The sequence below is a fragment of the Camelus bactrianus genome, chromosome 2, assembly GCF_048773025.1.
Source record: "Camelus bactrianus isolate YW-2024 breed Bactrian camel chromosome 2, ASM4877302v1, whole genome shotgun sequence".
Taxonomy (NCBI): domain Eukaryota; kingdom Metazoa; phylum Chordata; class Mammalia; order Artiodactyla; family Camelidae; genus Camelus; species Camelus bactrianus.
Window position 1 is genome coordinate 126,122,374 of NC_133540.1, and position 14,059 is coordinate 126,136,432.

The following is a 14,059-nucleotide window of genomic DNA, read 5'->3' on the forward strand; positions in this document are numbered from 1 at the left end:
TGGCCAATGATGAGTGGATGGTGTTTGTTTTCAGGAAATAATGACCACATAAGCTAATATATATCGAGCTGTTACTATGTACCAAGCACTCTACAAGCATAATTTTCATTTCCTTTTCACACATCCTTCCAAGCTCGGCTTATCGCCCCCACTACAGGTGAGTACATTCAGGGACCCGAAGTCACTTGTCAGACGTCACAGTCTCCCTTCTAGATGGATGCAAAATCCTAGAGACAATCAGTTTAGAGAGCTAAGATTAACAGAACTCCACGTGGAGGGCCAAGTCCTCAACGTCCACAGTAATGATAGCTGTGACCTGATTGCCTGGCAGACATGTGACAAGTGTAGGAGGCCAGTGAAAGTAGGTTCGGAGGGTTCTATAATATTTAATTTTAATTTTAATCCCCCCCCCCATTTTAAAGTTTATAACCAAAACCTGCACTTTCCTGTCCAGCCCCTCCCTAATTCAAGTTCATTTTCCAGAAATAAGCCTTTTAAATTCTTTCAACAGTTTTTCCCCCCTGGTATTTACTTCCACATTTCCAAATAATATTGCCTATATGCTGTTTCTTGATGTTTGCATCTTGGATAATATTATTTGACTTCCCACTATGGAAAAGAAAACTTTTTCTTTAACCCCACACATCCTCAAAAGACATCCTTCTGTATTCTTTGTTGTCCAAGTGGTTTTATCAAAAGCTTTAAATCAATAATCAGCATTTACATTATTATGACTTGTGCATATTATTCATGGATGAGCTTAGAGTATTCTGTGATTATGTTTCCTTCCTTGCGAATTTCGCGCTTACCTTAGAGGTAACAATTTTCTCCCTTTCCCTCACTTCCATCCCTGGCTTATTTGTTTGTTTGCTTGGGATTATATGTACACTTATAATTATGGTCAAATTCTCTGCAAGACATATAAATCTCTCAGTGCATTTAAAGCATCAGTCAATATTTCAGGAGGTGTGGTGTATGTGATTCCTCTCTCTCTCTCTTTGGTTTCTTGGAAACACTCTTTTGTGTCCAATTTACTGTCACAGTCTGAGCTTACTGCTCTCTTGACTTGCTGCATAGCTGTCTTGCAGGAGCCCAGGAAAACGCCCCTTCTTGTCTCCCCTGGGCTGATGCCCTGTTTCCTAGATCCCATGTCTTCCTCTTTCTTGTTTTATGGAGCACATCTTCCAATATCTTCTTGAGAAGATGCCATAGGGGCTAAATTTTTTGAGATTTACATAATAACACAAAACATCATTATTCTACCCTCACATTCAATTGAGAGTTTGGTTGGAGAGAATTTTAAGTTGAAAATCATTTTCTCTCAAAAATTTGAAGGCAGGGCTCCATTGTTTTCTGATTACTATGATACTGTTGAAAAATCTAAAGGCATTTTTGTGATCTTGTTTATTTGACCTGTTTCTTCTCTCTGGAAGTTTTTAGGACAAACCTCAAGAGTATGAAATTTCAGAGATGAACATAAGGGTGAGTAGTTTTCATTCATTGTGCTGACAGCTCTAGAAAGGATGTTTCCAAGAAACAAAAAAGAGAGTGAAAGATGTCACACCCATACCACCTGAAGTATTGATTGATGCTTTTGAATGCATTGAGAGATTTGTATGTCTTGTAGAGAATTTGACCATAATCATAAATGTAGGTAGAATACCAATCAAACAAATAAGGTGGAGGTCAGGGAGAGGAAGACAATTATTATCTCTAAATTAAGCAGGAAGTTTACAAGAAAAAAAAAATGTAACCATGGAATACTCTAAGCCAGCCATGAATAATATTCACAAGTCATAATAATGTAAATGCTGATTACTGCTTTAAAGCTTGTGTCCAGAAAATAGAAAGAACTCAACAACTCCAAAATAAGAAAAACCCAAATTTTAAAATGGGCAAAACAGTTGAGCAGATAACTCACCAAAGGAGATATTCCACTACTAAGTATTTACCAAAGAAAAAATGAAAATGTGTTTACCCAAAGCTTTATCCACGAAATGTTCAGAGCAGTTTAATTCGCAATAGCCCCTAAACAATGCAAACGCCCAACATGAGAAGAATAAACGAACTATGATATGGTCTACAATGAAATACTACTAAGCAATCCAAAGAACAAGCTACAGATATACTGAAGAATCTAAAAAATACACACACTGAGTGAAAGAAGCTAAATAGAAGAGATACACAGTTTATCACTCCCCATATACGAGGTTCTAGAAGAAGAAATAGGATGCTGACATACAGAGTTGGCAGGAAAGAGATTTCAGAAGGAACCAACTGCCTAAGCAAAGGCAGAATAATGGGAAAGCCTGGGGCATCTCCTGAAAAAGGTAAAATTTTAATTTGACTGGTAAATAGGGTGCAGGTTGACACTTGACAAAAACAAAAAAAAAAAAAAAACAAAAAAACAAAAAAACAAAAAAACAACTAGGGCCCTGTCTTAACCTTGGACACAATACTGATTTGGACTTTTTTCTCTTGAACGTCAAGTGCTTTCAATAATTCCTGAACTTCCTTGTTCAAATTTTGTCTTGTTGGTGGGTTGGAATTTTGAGTTGTTAAGGGATGAAGCAAGAAGGATCGTGAATTTGAAGGTCTTAGAACAGGTTTCATAGTGTCCTCTCAATAAATATTTTAAATACTTAGCATCATCTTCTTTGCTTCTTGTGTTTATTTTCTGTTGTGGTAAGCTGAGTCCTGGCCCCAAAGCTGTCCGTGTCCTAGTCCCCTGAAACCTGTGAATATATTATGTTACACAGTAAGAGGGACTTTGCAAATGTGATTAAGTTAAGGATCTTGAGATGAAGGGATTATAATGGGTTGTCTGGATGGGCCCCAATATAATCATATGTGAAGGCAATCACATAGAGAAGTGATCATACAGAGAATGCAGTGTGATGTTGGGAGCAGAGAGATATTTGAAAGTGCTTTGCTGCTGGCTTTGAAGACACAGGAAGGGACCAGGAGACAGGGAATGCAGGCAGACTCTACAAGCTGGAAAAAGTAAGGAAACAGATTCTTCCCTAGAGGCTCCAGAAGGAACAAACTCTGCGGATACCCTGACTTTAGTCCAGGGAGACTATCATTGGACTTCTGATCTTCAAAAGATAATAATTTCATGTTGTTTTAAGCCAATAATTTTGTAGTGGTTTGTTACAGCAGCAAAAGTGGGGGTGGGTGGGGTATAGCTCAGTGGTAGAGCGCACGACCAGCATGCATGAGGTCCTGGGTTCCATCCCCAGGGCCTCCGTCAAAAGTAATAAAATGAAAAAATTTTCAAAAGCAATAGGAAATGAGCACAAATTTCGGTATCTGGAAGTATCCCTCTTTCTGCCTCCCTTTTTCCTTCAGACTGAGGTTCGGACATCACTAGCACAGGACTGTTACTCTTGGTTAATCTGGGCCAGAGTCGGCAAGGAGTGTGCCCCAAAGAAGAAGCGAGACTGAAGAACAGGCGAGGTGAGCTCAGCCATCAGAAGAAAGACATTTTTCTGGTTCCAAACTATGACAACTCTACTGTAAGAAATATTAAAAATATTAAAGTGGTTTGGAAGTGGGTAATGGGTTGAAGAGAAGCTGGAAGAATTTTGAGGAACATGATAGAAAAATCCTAGATTGCCTTTAATAAACTGTTTGTAGAAATATGGGTGCTAAAGATGCTTCTGGTGAGGTCCTGGAGGGAAGTGAAGAGCTTAATAGAGAAAACCTGTATGGTCTTAATACCGAAATAATAAACACTGCTTGTAGAAAAGTGGATTTTAAAAGCATTGTTAGTGAGGGTTCAGAAGGAAATGAGAAACGTTTTTGGAAACTGGAGGAAAGGGGATTCTGTTATATAATGGTAGAAAGCTTAGATTGTGTCCCATAATTATATAGAAAACAGGACATACAAGTAATAAACTTGGATATTTGGTTGAGATTTCCAAGCCAAATACTGAAGATGTGACCTGGTTTATTCTTGTTGCTAAAAGTGAAATGTAATGGAAAGAACTGTTACAAAAAGGAACTGGAATTTGATGATCTGGGAAATTGTCAACCTACCCAGATTGCAGAAGATGCTTAATTTAACAGATCCACTGTCAGGGAAGCATGCTCTGGAGAATAAGTCAGTGATGTGGTTACAATATTTTCTTAATTAGAAAAAATTTTAATTGTGGTAAAGTATACATAAAAGTTATTATCTTAAGTATTTTTAAGTGTGGATAGACTTCTGCTAGCACTTGGGAAGTACAACAGTTTAGAGCATTCAAGTATACAGAGGGCTCTTTGAAGGGGCGTGTGACTTAGGGGTCCTGTCAGCCACCTCAGAACCAAAAACAGAGATGAGATTATTCAGCAAAGATCTGTAGAGGAGCATCTTTTCTAATGGAGTGAATCCCTGTGATCCGCAGAGTTTTGAGAATGCTATACCAACAAAGACATTGTCAAGTTGGACTAAATGTGACTGAGGACAAAAACGAAAAGGCTGTCAGACTCACAAAATTCTACAGGCAGAGAACAGGCTGATGAAAACTACTGACATGTGCTACTTTTTATGGAAAAGGATGACCCCAAGGGTGGAGCCGCAGCTCCAGAGAGTGGAGTCAGCGGTCCAGAGGGCAGAGGCATGAGCCACATGAGAATTATGCAATGGAATTTGCCTAGGTAGGCTTTGAAAGTGATTTGCTGGTGACTCTTTCATTTTCTCCCTTCTTGGACGGGAATGGAGCTGTTACCCTATGCCTGTCCCACCGCTGTAATTTAGGAGCACAGACATGCTTTCTAGTTTCACAGGTTCACAGAGGACTTTGCCCCAGGGTCTTTGCATCCATAGGGTAATTTAGATGATTAGATATGAGATTTGAGACCCTTGAGTTGAGGCTCAGATGAGATTTTGGACTTGAGTTAGTGCTGTAATGGCTGCGATTTTGTGGGGCCTTGGAATGGGCAAAGGTATTTCTCATGTGGGATGTATAAGAGTCTTTGAGGACTGGGGGTAGACTGTGATAGACTGAATAATGGTACCCACTGAAGATGGCCAAGTCTCAATCCCTGGAACCTGTGACTACATTGCCATACATGGTAAAAAGGATTTTGCAGAAGTGACATACACTGTTAGAAAGACACAAGACCTTTGGGTCAGAGATAAAATTTATTACTCATAGCAGAAAAAAAAAAAAGAAAAAGAAAAAGAAAAAGTCACCCAGATCAGCCTTGTGATTTGGTCCCCCCACACCCCAATTCCCACAGACATTACCTCTGCACGCAGTGGTCATGCCCCCGGGGACTCTGTATTTATGGGGCTGCTGGTCCATCTTCTCATCCTTCCCTACAGAGAGATCACTCATTACTCCTGGAATGCAAGCAAATATCTCCAGTGAGGGAAGGAGACTGCTTTATCTTTACTTCCCTGGGATGTTTTTAGGAACAATGTCTAGTTTACCATCCTGGGATGTCTCCTTATACGAACGTCCTTAACTTGGAAGCAAATACTTCCATTCAGAGGATCTAGACTGGGCAGAAATGTAAGCTATTCATGGAGAATTGTCTTCCAACACTTTAAGAATCAAAAAGTGTGTGTGTGTGTGAGGGGAATCTACTACCTTTAAACAAAAAATCTGAAAAATCAAACATTACAAGGCTGACCTTGAACACTGAAAGGCTAACCTATATGATTTTAGAGAAAGACCACGCCAAAAGAAACGTTACCCAGTGGAGTCAGGAAATACGTAAAGAGAGGCAGACGTTGAAATAGTTTGTGGAAGACAAATTAAGCATATAAGTTGCTTAATTTCCAGCAATAGTGTGAGGAAGCAACCTCAATCAGTGCTGTTCTGGGATGCTTATAGAGATTTTAAATGTAAAAAGAGAAAAGAAATTTGCCATACATTTAACAATTGTTCCTGGGAATATGACCTCATGTTACAGGTGTTAAGATATCATTGATTCACTGGTTCTTCACCAAATGTAAACTGAATATCCACTTAATATGTATCAGGCAAGGTGGACATGATCTTTGCTTCTCTGGAGCGTTCATCCCAGGGTGGCAGACTGACAGAACTAGTAATGAAAGAAATACAAACATAATAAATTACATACTACCGAGGGGTGGATATAGCTCAGTGGTAGAGTGCGTGCTTAGCATGCACAAGGTCCTGGATTCAATCCCCAGTAACTCCACTGAAATAAATGAATAAATAAACCTAATTACCTTCCCCAAGAAATATTAAAAAAAGTAAGTTACAAATTACCAAGAAAACAAAGAAATAAAAGAATAATGAAGGATGTACCCAAACTACGGTCCTTAGGCGAGATCTCTTTAAAGAGGTAACATTTAGTTCAATCTATTCTCAAAACAGAAGTCAGAGTGAGTTTTTAAAAACCTAATTCACATCCTGTGTCTCCTCTGCAGGACCCTTCCATTGCTCTCCATTCCACTGACAAAACCTCACAGGCCTTATAATGGTCTAGAGCCCTTCACGATGTGGTCCCCAAATAGTTCCCCAACCTCCTTTCTTATTACTCTCTAAAACACTTATTACCTTCTAAATATTATAAAGCTTATCTATCATGTTTACTGTCTCTCGCTCTCCTTGCCAGAACATAAGCCCCACTAGAGAATGATCTGTTTCCTTCACTTTGTATCCTAAATGTCTCTAGAACAGTTCCTGAGCTCTAATAGAAGTTCATTAAATTTTTGTTCAATGAACATAAAAGTACATTATGATTTTATTCATACTCAAATATAGCAAAAACAAAAACAAAAAGTTATCACATACAATGCTGTATTAACAATTAAATACAACACAGAAAATATCAGAAAATAAGAAATGCAAAAACAAAAGCCAGGTAAGATTTATGTAACGTGATGGGTGTGCTTGCCTCTTGATAAGTTCATCCCAGTCTGGAACACAGGAGGATAACGCTACCCGCATGTCGGCTGCGCCATTCAGTCCATTCCTTTCCTTTGTCTTTAACTGGGTTAAGACTGAAAACCCCAGTTCACACAAACTAGTTGTTGTGAATGGTAATAATAGCAAGATGCTCTTTCTACTTAGCAAAGGAAAGTCTTCCTTTATCTTAATCCAGAAAGCTGGTAAACTTGATGTCTCATAATCATTCTTCAGTGCATATGAAGGACTGAGCTGCAATAATTCATTCTCTTCTTCAGGCAACAAGTTTAACTCAATTATTGATTCTGGGTTTTGGAAAGCAAATGGATCTTTTACCCAACAGTTTTCTCTTAATGTTTCAAATTTCTCTTCTGGGAAGAAATGATTAAAAGTTTGAGACAGAGAAGTGAGATGCAACAACATCTCTAATTTTATTTCTTCCAAAATGTGTCCGTTAATAATATTCTCTTCAATGTGCTGCAAAAGTCTTGGAAACATGTAGTAGCTAGGATGATGGCTCTTAAGCCTTGCTTGCCACAACAGTAATGTCTTTCAGAATCCTTGGATACGTTCGACATGGTGGAAAATATCACTGTTTTTGCCTGCAGTTTTAAACTTAGTTCATTCAGAATGCCAAAAATATCAGTTAAATATGCCAGTTTCATTACCCAAATATCATCTTCAAAAATAATTGCCAAATGAGATTGATTTTCAATGAGAAACACGTGGGTCTCATTCCTGAGTTCGTAAACCCTGCTTAGTATTCTCCCTTGAGATAACCAGCGAGCTTTGGCATGATACAGCAAGTGCGAACGATTAGCGCCAATCTCGAAACAAAATATTTCAAGAAGTCGGCTATTCAGTGAACTTCCTTTAATAAAATTAACAACTTTCACTGCATTTTTCAATACTTCCATGAGATTCTGTGGAATTTCTCTGGATGCTAAAGCTTCACGATGTATAAAACAGTGATTCCACACAGTGCTATTATTAGTGACTTCTAGCAATTTCTTAATTACTCTGCTCTGTTTTCCAGTTACGTTTGCTGTTCCGTCACTTGTAATTCCTTTGCAGTTTCTCCAGTTTAATTTATATTGACCAACAATGCACTTTTCTAATTCTGTAAAAATATCTAATCCACTTAGATGTGAGGTTAAATTTAAACAACACAAAAAATCCTCCATAAAATCATCTTCCCACACGTATCTGACATAGACTAAAAGTGTCGTGCAGCTTCCAATATCAGTGCTTTCATCAAGCTGGACTGCAAAATCTATACCAGACTGTAACCGAGTAATAAGCATTGTTTCCAAATGTTCTGCAATCGTACATATTCGAAGAGATACTGTGTGGTCACTAGGTATAGTTTTTAATTTATTGGCTGATCTATCATCAAAAATTATACGCACCATATCCAGACATGCTGGAAGAATAATTTTTTCAGCAGCTGTGTGAGACATTTTCTCTTTTGCCACCCGATATGCAACTAAATATGATAATAATAAGGCTTTCTGACTGACAGCAGTGGGACAACTAAGAAATGGTGTTGACAACTTCACATCTTTTTTCTTTCTTTGAAAATATTCAAGAGGCTTATCAAGAAGTTCAGCATGCTGGGTTTCTAAGTGTCTTTTTAATTTCAAAGGTTTAAGCTTTCATTTGCAAGAATGTTATTACAAATAACACCCTGAGGTCTGTCATTTTCAAAAGATTTTTCACGTTTGATAAAACCATGCTTTAAATAATCTTCATTATAACATTTTGCACTTATTTTTTTCTTTCTGAAATGTGGCTCAAACAAAGTTGATGTTTGCAGAGTAGAGTCGATATTTTTCTCAGTATGGTCTCTATTCACACTTGCAGGCCCAACAGTTGAACTTGAATATGCTTCTGTATATTTCGCTTCATTACTCCTCTTTCTTTTAAAAAAGAAATGATCCATTTTAAAAGCAATTTTGAAAAAATGTTTTAATTGCCACTAACTCAAATTTTATTTATTTATTTATTTATAGCCTGGATAACATCTTTCTAAGAAATGCAGTTTACAACTGAATCTCAGTTGAACATCTCAGACTTTCATCCGGTTGCAAGTCATGGTGATAAAAAACTAGACTGCACATTGACCTTGTTATTATGAAAACCAAACAAGACATCGGTGGACCAACGACTGAAAAAAACATTTCTTGGGCATCCTATCACCTTGACCAAATCTTTCCTCATAGTGGAACTGACCTTAGTATTCCTTGCAATGTGCACAATTCTGGCAAAGGATTCATGCAGAGAATATTCATTCTGATATTTTATATTTTATTTTGTCTCAACAAAATGTTCGTCGTGACTCACAAAATTGATCACATGACCTACTAAATGGGTCACACACATAATGTGAAGAACACTCATACAGACATGTTTTCCTCTGTTGTGTTGGTAGCTTGACTATGTCTGTTTGATGATCAAAGAAACCAGCTGACTTGCAAAACTGTTGGCTGCTACAGGAAGTTTCTTGAAGTGGAAGGTATATATATCTCAGATTTTCATCCCTGATACTTTTTGATGGGGAGTATTTTTAAGAGTGCCAGTTATAGTCTGATCTACAGAGGATCCAATGAGGTTTTCCATGGTTAGGTCAGCTATAAGGTTGGAGCTGGTGACATATTTTTTAAATTTTCTTGGAATGCATCCTTGACCTGGGAATAAGACTAGAGATATGACATTAAGCATGACAACACAGAGCAATATTATTGCCAGCTTTAGAGGCTTTTACAATATCCAAGGTCATGGGTGCTGAAGCAAAAAGCCTGCAGCGTCCTCAACACCACGTCATATAGGCTTAGGCCTGTTTCTCTAAGCCAAACCCTGCCGGAGTCCCGTTCCAGCAGGTCCAGGAGCACCCAGGGATGGACGGCGTCGGCGAAAGAGGGACAGAGCCAGTCAAAGTTTGATCACCATGCAGGCAGCTCTACAAGGCTTTCTTTATTTGTGGTATTTATACAATTTTATCAGACAGGTGATTTCACATTGTGGCCAAGTTGACTCTTACACCTTCATTGTTTACATTGTTGACCTATTTTCCATACCCGGATGTGGTCATGGGCCTTTTTCGACTTGGCTGAACGTCATCACCCTTATGATTTCTTAAATTTTCCTCCTAGCCCTCTACCTAGTTAATCATTAACTTTCAACCTATTTTCAATTCTATTTAACTGAAGACTATTTCATAAAAACAAGCACAAAAAGAAAAGGTCACAAAGGTCCCAGCCAACTGGCGCCTGGAACCCAAACAGTGGGCTGATTATTGTTCTTATTACGTACAAGGAAAGCTATAGATATCTATCTTATGTTTTTTACAGAGCTGGCGGCACACACTGTCTTTAAGGCTTAAGGCATGACACACCATGGGAGCGCTGATGTTTTGATTTGTTCCCAAGTACTTAATGTGCCCTGCACACTCATCATCATAGCCCCTATTATTTCCCCAGGTTGAGAATCATCCTGTACAGTTTTCAAAAAGCCCATGTATCCCAAAGATATCCCCAATCCAATTATAGGCACTATGAACAACAGAAGGAAATGCTAGTATTTTCCAGAGTGGCGACTGCTTTGCCATCCGCACGACCATTTTGCCCCAACTTTGTCAAGGGGCATCGACATTGGTGGAATGGCTCCCGGCAAAACCCCTTCGGCCAAGATTGGCAGATAGAAAAAATGATGTCAGTCAGACCCAGAAGTCAGCTTCAGGAGTTGTAAAGTACGCTGACAAAACTAAATCCAGCACACCACGGAGAAGCACGGCTCACTCGCTCTATGTACTTCCTCAAGTTTGGCCATGCCCCTCGTGGAAGTACTCACTGCACTGCTCTCTGAACCTGTCAGCATAACACACAGCGCTTCCTTACAAACCTCTCCATCAAGTCATGCCGTTTGTGAGAGGAGACAGGTCTTACATTTACCGTAGTGTTTATTAGAAATTAAAGGTCTTAACGATGTCAATACTTTTATTAGGACTACTTGCGCTAACTGTATTTCTTTGTTTTCTGTATTCTTGATGCTCTGGCATCTGAGTTCTCACTAAACAGAGAGGGACTGTTCCTTCCAAGGTTAGCTAATTCCTAAGGGCAAACAACTTGACTGATAGTAAACACAGCCCAGGAACACAGTGTTCAAACCACAGGTATTCCCCTGCCCTGGTCACCCCGGGGCCAGGCACCAGGTAACTAGGGACAGCCCCCATGCCCCGAAGCCCAGTAAAATTATTCAAAAAGCCAATCTGAAACCTGTTTGCTGGGTCTGGCCAATTCTCTCCCCAGAAAACCCAGATACAGGCTTTTCCACAGTTCCCCTTCCGCTCCCTCTCCCTCCTGCCCAATCTTGGGGCTCCCCAGCGTGCCCCCCGTCCTCCGCTGTGTGGCGTGGCAATGGCATGCTCTTCCTTCTGTATCTAAGGGTAAGTATAAAAACCACCTGCTTCATGAGAGCCATTTCTGTGTCTGTGTGTATTATCACACCTGATTAAAACAAATCCTGGGTAAACCATTTTTATTTTGTTATTGCTCTGGTTACAAAGTTGTACAGTTTGGCCCTAATCCTATTTTCCCCATAAGGTCTGTTATTTTTTAGAACAAATTTTGCCTTCCATGGGTTCTTCTAGGAAGTCAGTGTTGAAGCTGAAACACCCATATCTTGAGATTACTTTTATTACTTGCCTGGCGCATAAATTCCCCCAATCACTTGATAAGAAGATTGGAATCCCTCAGTTTTGGGGACATATTAAATATTTTTCATTCTAGCTATCACCCATCCTTCCTCCATGAGTGAACAGAGTACAGTACATAAATAAGTATGGGTTTCGGTAATACCAGGCAGTACTCAAAACTGTGCTACAAATTATCTGCGTGCCATCAGTTTTCATCAGCCTGTCACCACTGTATTTATGTGGAGGCTAGTCTTTTAATAATAAAGACAGCCTTTGAAAGAGCCATCATAGGGCATAGTGACATTGAAACAAGAAAGATGTTGCCAGAGGGAGGAAGCCATAGCCTTGGTGAGATTGTTCCTTGAGACTTCATTAATTATATTTATATGGGCTTTACTCTTAACTGTAAACTTGAAGGAGACTTACAGTATGCCATGTATAATGCATTTTTTAATTTAATAAACTTTTTAAAAGAACTTAGGTTCATAGCAAAATTGAGCAAAAGGTAGAGGTTTCCCATATATATCCTGCCCCTACATATGCATGGTCTTCTCTGTTATCAACACCTTCCACCAAAGTGGTACATTTGTTACAACTGATAAACCTACACTGACACCTCATAATCAAAATTTGTATTAGGATTCACTCTTGGTGTTGTACATTCTATGGGTTTTGACAAGTGTATAATGACATGTATCCATCATCATGGTATCAGAATATTTTCACTCCCCTAAAAATCCTTTGCTCTGCCTAGTCATCCCTGCCTTCCTCCATCCCCCCAATCTCTGGCAGTCATTGATTTTTTTTTTTTAAATCAGCTCAGCTCGTTTTGCCTTTTCCAGAATGTCATACTGTTGGAATTACATAGTATACAGATTTTTCAGATTGGATTCTTTTACTTAGTAACATGCATTTAAGGTTCCTCCATGTATTTTCATGGCTTGATAGCTCATTTCTTTTTAGCAATGAAAAATATTTCATTGTCTGACTATAACACAGTTTATCCATTCATCTATTGAAAGACACCTTGGTTGCTTCCAAATTTTGGCAATTATGAATAAAGCTGCTATAAACATTGGTTGCAGGTTTTTGTGTGGACAAAAGTTTTCAACTCCTTTGGGTAAATACTAAGGCCCCTGATTGCTATATTGTATGTACATTACATTTTTACCGAGGATCCTTGCAAAGTTTGTGTATCTTTTTGTTATTAGAGCTTGCCAAAACCATGCACACACATTATGCTTTCTAGACATAGCATAGATGTTGCTCGAGTTTTTTTTTTTTTTTTTTTTTTTTTTTTTTGCAACGGTGCCAACTTTTGTTAATGTAATTCATTCACACTGACAGGCTTCAAATAATGCCAAAAGGACTGCACTTAGATTTTACGAGTTGTGACAGCCTTACTCTGGTAATGAGTTACCCTGTTGGTATCTCTGATAAGAACTGTCAGAAAACAGAACCAAGTCAGAACTGGGGGTATACACCTGAATAGTCAGGGATAAAGGTGGCTGGTGAGATGGATTATTCAATTTAGCACAATTCAGTGAGAAAGAATAATGTGGGAAACTGTCAAGATAATATTTTCCTATCTGGTTAGTTTGGCATTGACAAATGTTAAATGTTAAATTTAAGGGCAGAAACTTTATTTGAAACTCTAAAAGCTTTAAAGCGCATCCCAGAGCAATGTTGCTGGAATGCAGATTCAGGGATGTGCCAGCAGGTGCCAACTGAGAAAACTACCACTACAGGGAGAAGGATTAAGTTGTAGTATGCAAGAGAGCAAAATACATCACCCTGTTTCTAGACTAGCAATCTCTTGGCGTAGTTTTCTGTCTAGTAATATAAAGGGCTGGTCATCAGGAAGAGCTAAAAATAGGGGCAGAGGTCAGGGTTTATTCATTAGGGTGGTGTCATTTTTAGGTGTTGGTTGCCTTAGGAGGGGCTTAAAAATATCAACTTATCATAAATTCTTAAACTATGATCAGTTGCTAGAGAGCGACTGTACATAGTACGTGGTTATACTTTTAAAAGTGTGCATATGGGAGAGAATTCTGGGTCTGGTGCCTTTGACTTAATCTTTATTAGATGTTTCCTTAAAAGATGACATGTTCTAAGTATTTCAAGGTGGTCTGAGAAAGAGGCAATGCTTTTCTTTGGAGGTCTTCTTATGGCCTGTCTGCCAAAGTTGTTAGTAGGACTAAAGAGTTAATGGCAGATTCCTCTGGGATGTCAGAGCATGGTGGACAGTGTCAATGTATTAAACCAGAACTAACTTGCTGGAAAAGCAACTGCACATAGATCTTTTCAATGAATCAGAAGAGTTGGAGGGCAATTCACAATAGACTTGAAGCAATCTGACTCACATATAACTGCTCTTAATAAGTGAAAGAGAACATTTATTGATTCTTCCTGTCATAGTTAAGGATGCTCATTTGTTTTTAATGCTTTTCCCCCACAAGAGATCTCAAACCACTACAATTTTATCCTATATGCC

General features: G+C 38.8%; 1 long non-coding RNA gene across 1 annotated transcript; it reads left to right on the plus strand.

The window, feature by feature from the left end:
• Nucleotides 1-69: 69 nt before the first annotated feature.
• LOC141574588 (uncharacterized) lies at nucleotides 70-13,035 on the plus strand. Its single transcript, XR_012501488.1, has 4 exons — nucleotides 70-157; nucleotides 1,434-1,482; nucleotides 3,352-3,459; nucleotides 8,885-13,035. It is a non-coding gene; the product is annotated as an uncharacterized LOC141574588 (long non-coding RNA).
• Nucleotides 13,036-14,059: the final 1,024 nt, after the last annotated feature.